Here is a 14,480-nt window from a genome sequence, read left to right as displayed (position 1 = left end):
GAAGAAAGATGCATAGTAGTCCCCATCCCTGACATGGCATTCTCTTTTTCGGTACTTTAAGATATCCAATAGATGAGAACCGTAATCCACTTCTTGGATGTAGTGACAAAGTAACAGTCTCAGATATTATCATACCCCACATGCCCTGTCTGTACTTAAAAATGAAGTAATCAGTACAAATGATTGTCTTTAGAATTTTCCTCCCACAATATCATCCAGTCCCTTTACTACCTAATGCTTTTAACAACAAACAATGATATCTATTAAAGTGAAGTGATAAGATACGATTGTCAAAAACAAAATGATAATCTTTAAAACTTTCCTCCCACCCTATCATCCAGTCCATTTACTAATGCTTAAGCAACCAACAAAGATATTTATTTAAGGCACTTAACCAATCTTAATCATATATCTTCAATAGATATAAGTTTATAATGGTCTCTAGAACAGGCATGATAAGAATAACAGTTGGAAGGATGGTTTTTTATAATGTTGTATCAAAAGTAGTTTATAAGAAATAGGAGCTATCAACAGATCGCTAAAGCAAGTATCTATAAGTAAAGACTTAAAAAACTTAATTCAAAATTTTAACTGTAAAAAAATTGACGATCGTTAAAAGGACGTTGTACAGGTAAAAATATTGATATCAAATGGAATAAATCGCAATTGATTGAAGGTGATTAAACTTAAATCCTCACACATAATATCACGTGGATGCAAATTTCTCTGTTATTTGGAACATTTGGAAACAATTTCTTCAACATTCCTTACCAGAAAGTACTTAGCAGGCCTCATTGCAATTAAGAGCATTTCTAGTGGCCCAAACAGCCCCTATACTTTTAGGCAATTAAGCTCCAATCAACGTTTTGTTGCAGCAGAGACAAAGGAAACAAAGTATTTGCTCATATAAAACAGAGATAAACCAAAACTAACACACGTGGAGTGTTAGCTGACTGGACGGTCCGGCGGTGTTTTTGTATTCTGTAGCCGACGGTTTGGCGGTGTTTCTGTATTCTGTAGCCGACGGTCCGGCGGTGTTTTGTATTCTGTAGCTGACGGTCCGACGGTGTTTTTGTATCCTGTAGCCGACGGTCCGACGGTGTTTCTATATTTTGTAATCGACGGTCTGGCGGTGTTTCTGTATTTTGTAGCCGACGGTCCGGTGGTGTTTTTGTATTCTGTAGCCGACGTCGTCGGTAAATAGTTTGTAGCGGATAGAATATTTGTAGCCGACGGACTCCTTCAGGAAGGTTCGGCGGTAGTATTTATATCCCGTCTGGGATCATTGTAAAGCATCAATCATCTGCTATTATGAATAATAATATAAGTTCTGTTGTTCATGTTCATTGTCTGTATGCGTTCATTTTCTTTACCCCTACGGTAAACATTTGGCGCCGTTGCTTTATGAATCTGGAAGGTGGGAAGCATGAAGATTAATGCCAAATCAGCTTAACAAGGATCGGAATAAGGCGAAGGGAAAAGATGGAATCCGTACTGCGCAGGAGAATTTAATTCTGGCACAGCAAGCCGAACGCCGACGAAGATTTCAGAAGATTGCCAATGGAAACCGAAGTGCGGAGGAATTATTGGAGGAGACTCGGCAGCGGGTGGAATTGGTGGAAGAAGCACAAGAGGAGTTCTTGAATTTGTGTTCGCCGAGGGAAAAAAATTCAGACGGAAGAGCATCAACTCACACGGCTCGCAGTGCCGAGGGAGCACGAGCGTGGAGTGACCTCTTCGTCTGAGATAGACTTCCACGGGAAACAATTTCAGAGGATCCTTCTTCTTCACCAAGGTTCGCAGCTGTCAACACCTCCAGTGCGGGAGTGCAGATTGCCGATGTGGGAGTTCAGACTGTCGGTGCGGGAGTTCAGACTGCCGATGTGGGAGTGCCGACCGTTGGTGTGGGAGTTCCGACCGCCGGTGTGGGAGTTCAGACTGTCGGTGTGGGAGCGCCGACCGCCGGTGTGGGAGTGTCGATCACCGGTGTAGGAGTGCAGACCTCCGGTGTGACAGTGCAGACTTCCCGTGTTGTGATGGTGGGACCCAAAGAAAAGTTGCCGAAATTTGAAGGCAATGGTACAGCCGACCCCATCCGACATTGCAAGACATGTGAAACGATTTGGAGGGAAAATGGCATAATTGATGAAGATGACTGGATGAGGCAATTTTCGGCAAGCCTACGGGGTGTCACGATTGATTGGTTTTTGGATATGGATCCACAGAAGCTGGATACCTGGGATAACATTAAAAAGGAGTTCCTGGCGGAATTTAAACTCTTGCGAGATGATAATGAAATTGTAGCGGAGATTTTCAATACCAAACAGGGGAAGCACGAAACTGTCCGTGTCTATGCCAGGAGATTAAAAGACTTAATAAACAAAATGGAAAGCAAGCCGGCAGACGGATTGTAGAAAAGATGGTTTGTCGACAGCCTACGCTCGAAGTTGCGGAGGAAAATGAAAATTGTGCCACCGTCATCATATGTGGACGTGTATAACAGAGCACTGAACCTTGAAAGTGAGCAGAAGACAAAGAAGAAGAAAACTAGCTCCTCTGATTCTGATGACGACGAGCCTGCCGGAGATGATAGTAGCGACGACGAAGGTAGCAGCAAGAAGGTTCGTGCACTACAGAAGGATATGGTTCGCATGATGAAGGAGTTTAAAAACATGCAGAAGGAGCCAAAAGGTAGTGAACTGTGGTGCACGGAATGTAAGACCGATGGTCATACTAAGGGATCGTGTCCGAAGAACCAATTCTGTGACATCTGTCAGATCATGGGCCATTCGACAAAAGATTGTCCTTTTAACATGAAGACAAGAGGATCTCCACAAGTGTTTCTCACACAGGAGGATTCCTCGTCAGGTGGTAACGGAACCACGAATGCCGCCGGTGCTACATCTGGAGGATACAGGAATAATAGCAAAGGCAAAATAACAATGCAAACAATAACAATAATAATGGAAGCCGAAGTCGAACCCAGTATGATGCAAACGGACGGCCGATCGTTCAATGCCGAGCATGTAATTTGTGGGGTCATTTTGCGGGGGATTGTACAGCGGCAAACACACCGAAATTATTATGCAGATGGTGCGGACCCGGCGATCACGAAGATTCCAAGCGTCCAAAGGCTGGAGTAAACTTAATCACTGTTGGCATGGATGTAGAGGAGGTTCTAGCAATTACACGGAGGCAAGTGGAGGAAAAGAGAAAAGTGGGGGAAGCGCAGGTGGACATTGCAAAGGCATCGTCGGTGGGGACATCTCAGTTGAAGGACGTCACCGACACCTTGGCAAGGAACTTCGCAGAACAAAATATTGTACGACAGATCTTACAAACGGAGATACCGGTCAAGATAAGTGACCTCCTTCTCACAATGCCCCAGTTACGGACGGCCATTCTGAATCATACACCGTTTCCGAAAGTAACGGAGGACACAGGAAGGGACAGTAGGGAAGTGATGACAACAGACCCGATGTTGCTCGCACTCACCTTCGGATGACATCCGGCGGTCGTCGAGATGGGGATTTTGGGAAATGTTTTGACAGAGACAATTGTTGACGGAGGGTCTGACGTGAATGTCTTACCGGAGGATACCTGGAAGAAGTTGGGAAAGCCGACGCTGTGGCCACCTACATTTCAGTTGCTCACGGCGGACCAGCACGGAATCAAACCGTTGGGAATCTTGAGGGCGCAACTGGTAACCATTGGTACGCAACCATTTTTATTGGATTTTGTGGTCATTCCATTAAAAAGAAAAGGATATGATGCTATTCTGGGACGGGATTGGTTGTTGCAAGCAAGAGTAAAACATGATTGGAAACGGAATACTCTATCAATGGAGCATGGAGGCAAAAGATTCACAATTGACTTGCACATGCAAATGGTTGGCGAGGAGGCAGCATTGTCAGATTCTGACAGTGAAGGCGAGAGTGATGACGAAGGAAAGAGGAGAATGGAACTGGATGAAGAAGGAGTATTGAGACTTGACGGAGGATCGAATGATGACGACCTAGACTCAGTGAATGGCCTTTACCAATGGCAGATAGAAGACTACGAATTTTTTTCGAGTTGTAATATGCTAAGGGTCGACGAAGATGAGAAAAATGAGGAAAACGAATGTCCGGAGGAATGCAGGGAAGTGGAAGCTGCCATGGCTAAAGCTGAGGGGAAGAACATACAGTCTGAACACAGAAAAACGAAAAATCCCACTGTCCGGTACATGGTGAATGGACCGCGCGGAAAGAAAAGGTTACACCGCAGCATAAAATTAGTGGAAGGACACTGACAGCAAGGAAATAATCCAGTTGCGCGACAACCGCAAGCACAGTGGGCGATGGGGGTGGCACAGAACAAACGTAAGGCGTACGACGGTCAGAATGAAATCAAAGTGGAAAAGTTTAAGGGCAGATGGGTTGGACCATATTAGATTCGGAAGGTCGGCGACAATGGAGCGATTAGATTATCAACTTTGGATAGGCAGAAGATACCTCCAGCAGTCAACAGATCCAAATTCAAAATATATGGTGCCAGGAAGACTCCGTCGCTGTCACAGGATGGCCAGCTGACTCCGTCGTCGTTGCAAAATGGCGACGCTTGGAGGCAAAATGGAGGTACCTCTGTTATTTGATTTCTTTTAGGAAAAAAAAAAAAATCAAAAAAAAAGGGCCGCGGACAGAAAGGCCCGCGGGCTGAAAAGTCCCGCGGGCAACTGCTGTCCGTGAGCAGTGAAAGTCCCGTGGGAAGAAGATCGCGGGAGTTGGCGGAAGGTCGCGCGGATAGTCTGTCCGCGGGCTGTTAAAAGCCCCGCAGGCAGTTGTCCGCGGGCACAATTTTTTTTCTTAAGAAAAAACAAAGAGAAAACTTTCTCCACCAGGCCACGGGTAGGAGAAGAAAGGCCGCGGGGAGGAGAACATAGACCGCGAGAAAGGAAAGATAGGCTGCGGGTGTAATTAAAAGATTCAGCTCCGCCAGTCAGAGTTTCTCCTCCGCGCTGCAAGGGAAAAGACTTTCGCGGGGAAACAGAGACATAAAGAAGAGTTCTTGTTCTGCCAGAAGGAGAAGAATTTCTGTGTGCAGAGGGATTTGTGGTGGATTGTAGAGGAAGCAGTAACTTATAAAAAAAAAAAAAAAAAAAAAAAACGACAGAATCAAGTTGTTCAGAATGAGTGACAGATGATGCCAAAGGGAAGGGGACACATCCGTGGTTGCCAGAAAGAGTGCAGAATCGGAAAATAATGACAGAAATGGTGTGTTCCGTGCATTTTTGTGTGGGTTTCGAAGTGCTAATTTGGCCAGTCGTTGTGGATATCAGTCGTGGGAGTCTGACCAATTCAAAAGAGTTGAAGTTGCTGCAGGCATGGATTGTTTGTGTACCAGAGGCAGTGGAAGCAGGTGTTGGCTGTGAGGCTATCTTGGTGGATGCGTAGAGAGCTCGAGAGGAGCTGATCATCCAGTTGGAGGTAGTGCAGCAACACTTGGCTCAAGGTACCGAGGAATTGAAAACAGAGAAAGCAGCACAGGTGGCTATCAAGGTCAGCTTGAGGAGGTAGTATTGTGTTAGCAGAGGCTACAGATGTAATGGGATGAATGTGGAAGTGATGTGACAGAAGCAGATTTCTCTTGTTGTAGTCACTTTGTTAATGTATTTTGTTTGTTAATTTGTCTCAGATATTTTGTCAGTCGTCAGGAGACAACTTTTCTTTTTAGGAGGGATGGTGTTAGCTGACTGGACGGTCCGGCGGTGTTTCTGTATTCTGTAGCCGACGGTCTGGCGGTGTTTCTGTATCCTGTAGCCAATGGTCCGACGGTGTTTTGTATTCTGTAGCCGACGGTCTGGCGGTGTTTTTGTATCCTGTAGCCGACGGTCCAACGGTGTTTCTGTATTCTATAGCCGACGGTCCGGCGGTGTTTCTGTATTCTGTGGTCGATGGTCCGGCGGTGTTTTTGTATTCTGTAGCCGACGTCGCCGGTAAATAGTTTGTAGCGGATAGAATATTTGTAGCCGACGGACTCCTTCAGGAAGGTTCGACGGTAGTATTTATATCCCGTCTGGGATCATTGTAAAGCATCAATCATCTGCTATTACAAATAATAATATAAGTTCTGCTGTTCATGTTCATTGTCTGTATGCGTTCATTTTCTTTACCTGTACGGTAAACATGGAGAAAATAAAATAAGTTGTATTGATTCAAATATAAAATACTGTTTTACTACCTATGCCTTTGTTGAACAGCTAGATCTATTTCCCAATAGAGTACTGTTTCTTCTCTCTACAAAATTGTTACAACAGTCAAAATACATAGAGCCCTTTTTACAAAAATGAAGTTTCCAGGAAGTGTAAAGGAATTGCCCAGAATTATCCACGAGAAGACAGCAATCAATAAGTTAGCGAGGCAGGGGAGATTAAAAATGGACAGGCTGGAAGCTCACGTCACCAACACTCCCCCTTAATCTTCACTGCCATGTATGTCTGTAATACCAATACTTTCTCGAAGATGTTCAAAAACATTCTTTGCAAGAGGCTTTGTTAATATGTCCGCCAATTGTTCTTTGGACTTGCAAAACTCAATATATGTCACCCTTGTTCACTAATTCACGAATGTAATGATATCTTATATCTATATGTTTACCATGCTGATGAAAGACAAAATTTTTTAATAAAGCAATTGCCAAATTATTATCACAATATTCTTTTGTAGGTTCTTCTTGTGGATGCTTCAAATCTGAAAGTACTCTTCTCATCCACATTGCTTGATAGGCTGCTGATGTTGCTGCAACATATTCCGCTTCAGCTGATGATAATTTCACAATTGGTTGCTTCTTTGATGCCCAAGAGATAACTTCTGGTCCTAGATGAAAGATATAGCCCAAAGTACTTTTCTTATCATCAAAGCTACCTGCCCAGTCACTATCTATATAACCAATCAACTTATAATCATCTGAAGGTGCATATAAGACCCCAAATTTTTTTGTTCCAGCTATATATCGCAAAATTTGCTTTCCAAATTTCCAATGAGTTTCTTTTGGTCTATCCATAAATCTAGAAATAAGGCTAACTCCATATATTATGTTAGGTCTTGTAGCTGTCAAGTATAGAAGGCTGCCAACTAAACTTTTGAATAAAGTTGCATCTACATTAGAAATTTCATTAGTCTTGCTAAGTTTTAAACCCAATGCAACTGATGTAGGGGCTAAATTCACATTTGTCATTTTAAATTTTCTCAACAATTTAGTAGCATACTTACTTTGACAAATGTAAATGCTTTGATCATTTTGATTTACTTCTATCCCAAAAAAATATCTCATGAGTCCCAAATCAGTCATATCAAATTCATTTTTTATGGCTTCCTTGAATTTGTTAATTGACATATTACTAGTGAATATCAAATCATCTACATATAAGCAAACTATAAATTTTTCTTCTTCATGGCTTGCTTTGATATACAAAGTTGGTTCATAGCCAAACTTACTAAAACCATTATTCACAAAATAAGAGTCTGTTCTACTGTACCAAGCTTTGGGAGCTTGCTTCAAGCCATATAGTGCCTTTTTCAACTTGTATACCTTATGTTCTTCTCCCAAAATTTCATATCCCGGTGGCTGTTTTATATACACTTCTTCTAAAATGCCATTCAAGAATGCTGATTTCACATCCATTTGATAAACCTTCCAATTAATTTGAGCTGCTATGGATAAAACCTTTCTAATAGTGTCTAATCTTGCCACGGGTGCAAATGTCTCATTATAGTCTATTCCCGGTTGTTGTGTTAAGCCTTTGGCTACTAGTCTTGCCTTGTGTTTCTCTACTTTTCCATTAGCATTATATTTTGTTTCGTAAATCCACTTAACTCCAATCACATCCTTGCCTTTAGAAAGCTCTACTATATCCCAAGTTTCATTCTTTTCTATTGATTGAATTTCTTCATCCATGGCTGAGATCCATTTGTCATCTTTAATAGCATATTCAAAATAAATTGGATCAGCTTGTGCTAAGAGTGCAAAATTTACGCATAAATCACAATTTTCAGCCTCTTGTAATTCATCATATATGTCTCTAAGGCTTCATATCTTTCTTGAAGTATTTATAGACCTTGATCTTAATGATGCAAGTGTTGGATTAGAGGACTCACTACTGTTAGCGCTTGCTGGAGTAGCAGCATTTTGAGTAATAGGTGCTCTTGTAGGTGTTTTAGGAACATTTGTTTGTGTCGTAGAATGCACATCTTGAGTTTTATTTTCTTCATTTTCTTGTGGAACACTAGTTGCAACCGTAGTTGACTTATCCAAGCTACCATCATGCTTCTTCTACAAACTCAACATCACGACTTATTATTAGTTTCTTTGTGATGAGATTGTATAGTCTATATGCCTTGCATTGTTCACTATATCCCACAAATATACACTTCTTTCCTCTATCATCCAATTTTTGTCTCACTTCTTGAGTTACCAATGAGTATGCCACAACCAAATACTCTTAAATGTGCTATATTGTGCTTCTTTTTGCTCCAAGTTTCTTCTGGTTTTTTATTTATTACTGCTTTTGTTGGACATCTATTTGGTATGTATGCTGAACATGCGATTGCTTCAGCCTAATACTCATTTGGTAAGTGTTTCTCCTTTATCATACTTTTATCATCTCCATAATTGTTCTATTTTTCCTTTCCGCTACTCCATTTTGTTGTGGAGTGTACCTTGCTGTAAATTGTTTCCGTATGCCATTTTCTTTGCAAAAATTCAAAAAATCATTTGATATGTATTCTCCACCTTGATCGGTTCTTAATGTTTTGATAGAGTATCCACTTTCTTTTTCAACTTTTGCCTTGAATTCTTTAAAAATAGAAAATACATCTGATTTATACTTCACAAAATAAACCCAAACTTTTTTGCTGAAGTCATCAATAAATGTCAAGAAATAAAGTTTTCTGTTTAAGGATGGTGTTTGCATTGGCTCGCAAAGATCTGAATGGACTATGTCAAGTGGATGTTTTTCTCTATAAGACTTTCCAACTGGAATTTTTTCTCTATGTTGCTTTGCCAAAATACAACTCTCCCATATTGTCTTAAGTGGCTTTATTGATGACAACCCATGGACCATTCGTTTTTTATATAAGAGTTGTAACTCTTTGAAGTTAATGACCAAACCTTAAATGCCATAGCCAAGATTCATTTTTGTATGAAGCTTTAAAAGCTGATTTGGCTACCTTTTGCAATTCTTTTGGTTCTAAGAATAGTTCACTTTGAATTTTAAGTGGGAACATTCTATTTTGGGTTATTTCAACTTTTGCAATTAACCTATTGCTTGGTTTTTTATCTAGAATCACACATTTACCATTTTCAAAATGTATTCTATATCCCTTTTGTATTAGTTGCTCAATGCTTATGAGATCATGTTGCAATCCAAGAATATAATATACATCAGGAATTTTCTTTTCTTCACCTTTCTTAGTTCTTATGCTAATTGACCCTTTTCCCATGATTGAAATTTGATGACCCTTTTCCCATGATTGAAATTTGATGACCCTTTTCCCATGATTGAAATTTGATGATCATTCCCCTACTTAACCTCTGATTTTACTAATTCATTTATTGTTGAGAATATCTCCTTAGTCCCACCCATATGGTTACTACAACCACTATCTAAGAACCATACTTCTTTAGAACTCTCTTGTGCAACATTGCATGTTATCAAGATGGTGTTTTGCTCACCAGTGTTGGGCTGATTTTCATTTGTAAAATGTGCCTTTTGCCTATTCATGTCATATTGTCTTTTTCTACACTCAGATGCAAAATGCCCAAATTTATTACAATAATGACATTGGACATTAGATTTGTCATACCTTTCTCCTTGATGAAGGTTGTGAAGATAGTTGCTCCCCCTTCCTCATGTTGATGTGAAATGGGTTTGTGAGCTTGATGTTGGTCTTCTACTCTCAATCTGTGGATTTTCTCTTCCTCCTCTTGGTGTAAAACGTTCTTTGCCTCTGCTATAATTTGATCTTTCTCTCGTTCTTCCAAATGAAAGTTGAGTCTTGAAGCATTCTCCACCAATGAAGTTCCCGAATGATTCAACCTTTGTTCATGTGATAAGAGTGAACCCATTAACTCATCTATTGATAGTTGGGAGAGACCTCTGATTCTTCAATAGCTGCAACTCTTGAATCAAACTTATTTGGTAGGAGTAGGAAGAGTATTGTAACTGTTTTATAGCTACAAGTCGTCATCCTTGGAACACACGCACTATAGTTAGTTCCCACCCAACAATAGCTATATACCGATGCACTAGAATTCCTGCCGGGTTGGGTTGGGGGGGATCTTAGTTCCGGGTTGGGTGGGGTTGGGCTAAAGCTACGGGTGGGTTATGGCCCCTACTATTCTATGGCTAGTTGGGTGGGGGGCCCTCCCCCCCAATATAGTAGTTGTAGTTTAGTTGCCGCAGGAATAGTATTGTAACTGCCAACTAGCCACAAGTCCCCGGCCCTAAGGGCCACATTTACAGGTTCGGTCCTCCGGATGCAAAAGGCCTGCTCTTGGCTAGATTGACTAGGGGAGCCTAGCGACTATAATGGGTGGGGGGGGGCGGGGCGCGGTGAGAACTGGGGCTGATTCCCGTTCTTATGTATCATTATCGGTCCCGGTCGGCCCGGTCGGGCAGGATTATTGGATAGGGAGGGATATGGCCCCGGCTAGATAGTAGGGCGGCAGCGGGCCCCACTATAGATGCGGGGAACACAGAAGGAATGGGCTATCGTAACCATAAAAAAATGAGAGAATGACCGGTCCTCTCTTCACTTCAGTGCTTGCATCGGACTTATTCAACAACTATTATTATTGTTTATTATTGGGGCGGGCGGCAAGAGCCCGAAGCGAGCGTGATAGATCAACATGGATGGGTCGAGCAAATATGCAGTGGCCATTCGTACACTAGACCCGATAGGTGGTGGTGTCACACCCGAGCACCGCACTATTCTGCCATTTATCACCTAGCACCCCATAACCCATCAAATTTTAGGTAGGCATAATGGCAGAACTACTTTTATTCCCAACCCACCCCTAGCCATAGAATAGTAGAGGCCTAGCCTAGCCTAAAATTCTATGGCTATGGCTATGGACTTGGGCGGGAAACTGCTTCAATCGAAACTGTAGCTTCCACTTGATGCGCTTCCACGCGGTTAGCTGGATCTACCAGCTAAGGCCCTTTCCCTTTCAATAGTGGGGGTGGGGTGGGGATCCGCAACATACAATACTGGTTCAACTTGGTCAATAACTGGATTTTAGACGGCTCTGCTTTATCTGCTGCCATCTTTTCCATCTTAGGTGCTACCTTTGCTGGTAAATATGCGTGCGAGGGTGGGTAACCTGGGACAAGAAGGGGTGCTTGCTTTGTTGCTGGTCCTTCGCTTGATGGTCCTACGGCAAGCAACTAGAGATTCCGCATGGGCTGTTCATGATGATCCGCCTGCTGTGTATGCATGAGCTGTTAATGATTGACCGGCCACCAGCGAACTCTGATTGTCTTGATTCTTCACATTGTCTTGATTCTGCATTCGGCCCTATATTTTAAGGGAATTCTTTTTTGTGATATCTGAACTCTTATGTGGTGGTACGATGGCCCAGACCTGATAACAGGTGATCGAGAAAGCCGGGTGCTTCGCACACTCGCACCCCAATGGGTTCACCAATCACACAGTAACTGACTAATCAAGAAGGAAGAGATACTTACTTCCCTGATTTTATCTGTAGGAAAGCCAGAGCCTGAGGTAGCGTTCTACCAAATATGGAACATATATCTCTTTATGTCTAAAGTTAGCTCTTGAACTTAATGGCAAGACGTTCTAAATACACTTCGTTACACAAGTCATGAGGAGGTCCTATTCAATTTTATGGGCCCCATTCCTGTATCTTGAGGAGCTACCCGGAGCTACGATGGAGGTTTAGGATTGCTCCTCATTTGCGAAGAGGATAGTTGGGGCAACCCCATCCCTGTACCTAACCAGCCTTCTTCATTATAGAACTGCCTATAGACCTAGGGTGTCTAGGCCATCTATACTATCTACGTAACATGCGCACCTTGCCGCCTCGGATGGATGGGGCACTATATAAGATAGGGCACTACACTCTAGAGGATAGGGCCCCACCTGCCCTATCTTATATAGTGGCCCTCTCGATCTCAACAAGAACGCCAAGAGCTCGCTATAAAACTCGTGACAGCCAGACAGACATTCGGGGATGGCCCTACTATTCTATGGGATGGGCACTTCTATAATAAGTTCATAACGGGTTAGGGATAGGTACCGGTGTAGGGGAGCCCCTTACCTTGTTATCTAGGGTAATAAAAGCTTTATCGCATCCGCCCTACAATTTTATAATACCTTCCCACCAAGTTAGGTAGGTTCATCTAGAGTAGGGTAGGCTCCCCTAGTAGTAGGGATAGGTAATTCTAGAGATAGTAGTGGGGATAGCCAGGTAATTTAAATCTAAGGGGTACCTTGCTTTACAGATAGGCATTGAGTTTGCAGGGATACCCCCAAGCAAGAGTGGTTAGTTGACCCAGCCCATGTATAGAAAGGGCAGATAGGCATTGAGTTGACCCAGCGGACCTATCTATATATGGGGGCCGTACGGGTAAGCGGTTCATTAGCCCAAAAGCAAGAGCGTGCCTTAAAATAGTGGAGGGCGCCCAAAAGCAAGAGCAGTTAGTTGGGCCTACGGAGAGAATAGTGACCATAAAATTATAGGCCCGGCACTAGAGCAAGAGCGGTTAGTTGCTCCCTACTATTCTATAGGCCCCTACTATTCTATGGGGCCTAGTGCCATGGTAGGGGCGGGGCCCTACCATTCTATAGGAGATGGATTTAGATCATCCATTTCTACATAACATGCGACCCCTGCACGCACGGTTTTGCATTCCATTGGCCTGCCTCACCGCAGGTGCAAAGGTATAACATTAATCGTTCAACTGCATTTAGCCGTAGAATAGTAGGGGCATTGCGGGTGGGTGTTCAATGAAGGTTAGTATCAGTGGGGCCTGGTGCTGAGCATCCATAGAATTTATAGGCCCTTAGAATAGTAGGGGAATAATCACCATAGAATAGTAGGGCAGGGTCCCACCTCATTCCTTACGGTCCTATTCCTTTTGTTTCGGATCCACTTGCCCATAGGTGAAATAAAGATCGGATGGGAAAATTGCTTTTCCCCTTATAATAGTAGGGGCTGGCAAGGGAGGGAATCAGGGTTTCAGTAGGAGATCGGTCCCTTCCTTGCTATCTGTTGGCTAAGATCGTGTGGGAGGGTTTGATCGCTTCATTCCGATTCCCTCTTCATACTCGATCTTCTCTATACGTGATACACCTACCGAACCGAGCTGTTCTCGCCGAATAGAGTCTCGTGGGTGGGGGTGTACAAATCTATAGGAGTGGGCCCCAACTATTATTATTATTAACCCCTTAAAATTTTAGGGCAGCTAGGCGGAATCCTGAATGGAGTGAAGGTGATGGGCACTCGTCATCTCTCGTTATGGCCCGAAGGGAGGTCAACTAATCCAAGTCCTTTGCACTAGCATAACTGCAAAAGTGAGCCACCCCAAATGACTAGTATGATTGGTATCCGAGAAGGAAAAATCCATGTTAGCATGGGCCCCCAGTGTTTGAGCCTTAGAATAGTAGGGGGGGCGCCAGGATGAGGTCTTCTTACATACTTACTATGCCGGAGAGGATTAGAGGCGCGCTATATCTCTATCTAAGTGTCTGAACGAAGGGTGTACTGCCCCTTTGCCATAGTAGGACATAACTTGACTTGTGCATCGTGGCCCTACTATTTTATGGGAGCAAGCATCGACCCGAAAGATAGAAAGAAAGAAAGCTGTCTGCTATAGCCTTAACCTCGAAGGCACAGACCTCGATTAACTCTAGGGGTGGGTGCCTCTCCTCGACTTCTTTCAATGTTGTGTGGCGAGTGGGAAGGGAGGCTCTATCACTCCCACCCACCACTGCCTGGCGCCCCCCGGGAGGTATATTATCGTAGGGGCCCACCATAGAATTGTAGGGGGCCCACTTAAATTAATAAGTGCCCTAATATTCTAAGGATCCGTTCATTAATGCCCCTACTATTCTAAAGGGTTGGGTTGGGGTTAATAATGGTTGGGGCTTCGGCTAAAATAGTGATAGAATAGAATCGAGCCCCTACTATTCTGACGGGAAGAATGAATCTATGATTGGTGGTTGGGAACATATCGTCGTATCCGTCTCCACATCTGGTGGTGGAGTATGAGATAGATATGAGTCACGGGCCCTTCTTTTATAGAAAAAGTCGTGAAACATCTATTGATTGATCCGGCAGGTGGTAGTTATAGCACAACATCGATTCATTAGTGGTGTTTCAGAACGGTGGGGTGCCCTACTATTCTAAGGGACAACTAGTATTGATCTGGTACGGGGGCGCCCTACTATTCTAAGGGCCAACTGATATTGATCTGGTAT

General features: G+C 43.1%; 1 long non-coding RNA gene across 1 annotated transcript in view; it reads left to right on the top strand.

The window, feature by feature from the left end:
- LOC149554692 (uncharacterized) overlaps positions 1 to 14,480 on the top strand; it is a 52,297-nt gene that overhangs the window by 3,048 nt on the left and 34,769 nt on the right. The window lies entirely within an intron of this gene.

The sequence above is a fragment of the Cupressus sempervirens genome, chromosome 5 (genome assembly GCF_028749045.1).
Source record: "Cupressus sempervirens isolate cs-2001-9-10 chromosome 5, ASM2874904v1, whole genome shotgun sequence".
Classification (NCBI taxonomy): domain Eukaryota; kingdom Viridiplantae; phylum Streptophyta; class Pinopsida; order Cupressales; family Cupressaceae; genus Cupressus; species Cupressus sempervirens.
This window is presented reverse-complemented; position numbering and strand designations above follow the sequence as displayed.